Source organism: Rhipicephalus microplus, unplaced genomic scaffold, assembly GCF_043290135.1.
Source record: "Rhipicephalus microplus isolate Deutch F79 unplaced genomic scaffold, USDA_Rmic scaffold_363, whole genome shotgun sequence".
NCBI classification, from domain to species: domain Eukaryota; kingdom Metazoa; phylum Arthropoda; class Arachnida; order Ixodida; family Ixodidae; genus Rhipicephalus; species Rhipicephalus microplus.
In genome coordinates, this window is record NW_027464930.1 from 98,228 (window position 1) to 101,779 (window position 3,552).

Below are 3,552 nucleotides of genomic sequence, written 5' to 3' on the forward strand. Positions count from 1 at the left end.
GCGCGCACGACCTCGGTGCTGTGCCGTCAGCGTAGTGTTGCACAAACTCGTGGCCTACCCAAGGTGCGGTACGTTTGCGGCCGTATCCTCGGTGGGAATTTCGTGAGTAGGGTCGCAAATTCTACGACCTCGGCGGGTTTGAGAGCGACGTAGACTTGTGGCACGCTCAACATGCCACACGTTTCGGGGCACACCCGCGGTGAAATTTTCTCGAGTACGCTCGTATTAGGGCCCAAGGAGGTCTGGGTACTTATCGCTGCTATTATGTGGGGGTTCTCGTGAGCGGCGTACGCGAAAGCGACCGGGTGTCTGATATGCGGCGGGCTTCGGCCTCGTCAAGCGTGTCCTCGGGTCTGCTCCAGGGGAATCCACGGCAGTCGTCTGCAGCCTCATCCGCTTGATGCGTTAGGGGCTGGTTGTCGGACGGTGCCGTTTTACCACGATATCGAGGTGTGTTCCGTGTCGTCCTCGGGCGATTCAGATGCGAAAGCGCCGAAGACGCGGGCGTGACCCGTCGTCTGGCGGCTTTGCAGTCTCGGCTCCGTTGCTAGTTCCGGCCGGTCCACCGACAGTGCAGCGGGCTTGGGCAACCCGCACGGCGCGACCGAGTCGATGCAACGAAAAAGAGCGAGCATGAACGTGCTTCTTGCCGCACGGCTCCCACTCGTCTTTCGGGAAGGTTGTGCCGTAGCGAGCTCGAACGCCGTCATCTCGGAGTGCAAAATAAGCGTGTTGGGGCGCCTGAAGGTGGCCTCCGCCGCACACAGACTGCGTCCGGCCCGCCGAGGGCGAGGACGGACGCGCAGTCGAACGATTACCTGGTTGATCCTGCCAGTAATCATATGCTTGTCTCAAAGATTAAGCCATGCATGTCTAAGTACATGCCGAAATAAGGCGAAACCGCGAATGGCTCATTAAATCAGTTATGGTTCCTTAGATCGTTTCTTCCTACTTGGATAACTGTGGCAATTCTAGAGCTAATACATGCAGTGAGCCTGGAGCCCTTTGGGTAACGGGTGCTTTTATTAGACCAAGATCGATCGGGTTTCGGCCCGTATTGTGTGGTGACTCTGGATAACTTTGTGCTGATCGCATGGCCACGAGCCGGCGACGTTTCTTTCAAGTGTCTGCCTTATCAACTTTCGATGGTAGGTTACTTGCTTACCATGGTTGTTACGGGTAACGGAGAATCAGGGTTCGATTCCGGAGAGGGAGCCTGAGAAACGGCTACCACATCCAAGGAAGGCAGCAGGCGCGCAAATTACCCACTCCCGGCACGGGGAGGTAGTGACGAAAAATAACAATACGGGACTCTTTTGAGGCCCCGTAATTGAAATGAGTACACTCTAAATCCTTTAACGAGGATCAATTGGAGGGCAAGTCTGGTGCCAGCAGCCGCGGTAATTCCAGCTCCAATAGCGTATACTAAAGCTGCTGCGGTTAAAAAGCTCGTAGTTGGATCTCAGTTCCAGACGAGTAGTGCATCTACCCGATGCGACGGCTCGGACTGAACATCATGCCGGTTCTTTCTTGGTGCACTTCATTGTGTGCCTCGAGATGGCCGGTGCTTTTACTTTGAAAAAATTAGAGTGCTCAACGCAGGCGAGTCGCCTGAATAAACTTGCATGGAATAATAGAACAAGACCTCGTTTCTGTTCTGTTGGTTTTTGGAATACGAGGTAATGATTAAGAGGGACGGACGGGGGCATTCGTATTGCGGCGCTAGAGGTGAAATTCTTGGACCGTCGCAAGACGAACTACTGCGAAAGCATTTGCCAAGAATGTTTTCATTGATCAAGAACGAAAGTCAGAGGTTCGAAGGCGATCAGATACCGCCCTAGTTCTGACCATAAACGATGCCAACCAGCGATCCGCCTGAGTTACTCAAATGACTCGGCGGGCAGCTTCCGGGAAACCAAAGTATTTGGGTTCCGGGGGAAGTATGGTTGCAAAGCTGAAACTTAAAGGAATTGACGGAAGGGCACCACCAGGAGTGGAGCCTGCGGCTTAATTTGACTCAACACGGGAAAACTTACCCGGCCCGGACACTGGGAGGATTGACAGATTGAGAGCTCTTTCTTGATTCGGTGGATGGTGGTGCATGGCCGTTCTTAGTTGGTGGAGCGATTTGTCTGGTTAATTCCGATAACGAACGAGACTCTAGCCTATTAAATAGGTGCGGGGTTCCCAGCACCTTACAACCTTCTTAGAGGGACAAGCGGCTCCTAGCCGCACGAAACAGAGCAATAACAGGTCTGTGATGCCCTTAGATGTCCGGGGCCGCACGCGCGCTACACTGAAGGAAGCAGCGTGTCTTTATCCCTGTCTGAAAAGACTGGGTAACCCGTGGAACTTCTTTCGTGATTGGGATAGGGGCTTGCAATTGTTCCCCTTGAACGAGGAATTCCCAGTAAGCGCGAGTCATAAGCTCGCGTTGATTACGTCCCTGCCCTTTGTACACACCGCCCGTCGCTACTACCGATTGAATGATTTAGTGAGGTCTTCGGACCGATGTCCGGCGCGGCCTTTCGGTTGCGCCGGTCTGTTGGAAAGATGACCAAACTTGATCATTTAGAGGAAGTAAAAGTCGTAACAAGGTTTCCGTAGGTGAACCTGCGGAAGGATCATTAACGGATTGTGAAGGGTGAGCGCCTCAGCTGCGTCTGCGCCCGACACTTTCTGCCGCTGACCCCGTTTGGACGCGGGGTCGGCTTTTCCCCACGGGGCTGCCTGAATGTGGAGCGGCACCCCGTGACAAATTGTTGCGCCCAGCGGACGCCAACACCGCGACCTTGGACGGTCGGCCAGGTGGCGGACGCGGGTACAAACGGCGCAACGCACTCATAGGTCGGCTTTCGACCCGCCACTGCACCGTGGCTCGAAGCGCTCGAAATGCGCGACCCGACCGCTGCGGGACCGCCTAGTACTGTAAACAGGAGCGGCGGAGCGCGAACGGCGAGTCGTGGTTACGTCGGTAGAAGGCGAGGCTGCGCGTTCCCGAAACGCCAGCCGAGTGCCCTCCCGACCGTTCGAGCGTGCAAGAACGAGACCCGACAATCGCGCGGCGACTGCCAAGTACGAGAGGAACGGCACAAGCGTCGGCGGTCGGTCAAGGAACTGGCGATGTGACGGGTCCGCTGTGCACCAGTGCATACCGTCCCGCCGTCCGCGGCAAGCGCCTCCGCGTCCTCGGGTGACGGAGGCTGCCGGTCGGTTCTTGCAGGCGAGGGATCTCGCTGGCACCGGTTCGCGTTGACGCGCGGCCGGTCATGGCACGGCGATGCGACGGCCGAGGTGCGCAGTACTCGATGGAGGAACCGCACGCTCCGATGACCGTCCCGCCCTCCGCGGCGTATGCGTACCGACCGTAATGGTTGCAGCAGCGCCGGCCGGCTTTTGAATTCGCCACACGAAACACGGTGCGAGATCGCGGTTAGGGGAGCGTCGACGTTGCCAGGCGTTTTGCTTGCTGCCGAGGGAAAGGCGGCACGGCCACGTCGCGCTCGTCGCGATTAGCGGGTCTGCGCGCTTTGGGAAGGTGCCGCAACGACT

The 3,552-nt window shown here is 56.9% G+C and overlaps 1 non-coding gene across 1 annotated transcript; it reads left to right on the forward strand.

The window, feature by feature from the left end:
* Window positions 1-815: 815 nt before the first annotated feature.
* Window positions 816-2,630, forward strand: LOC142794032 (small subunit ribosomal RNA). The gene has a single exon (XR_012892017.1). It is a non-coding gene; the product is annotated as a small subunit ribosomal RNA (ribosomal RNA).
* The last annotated feature ends 922 nt before the right edge of the window (window positions 2,631-3,552 follow it).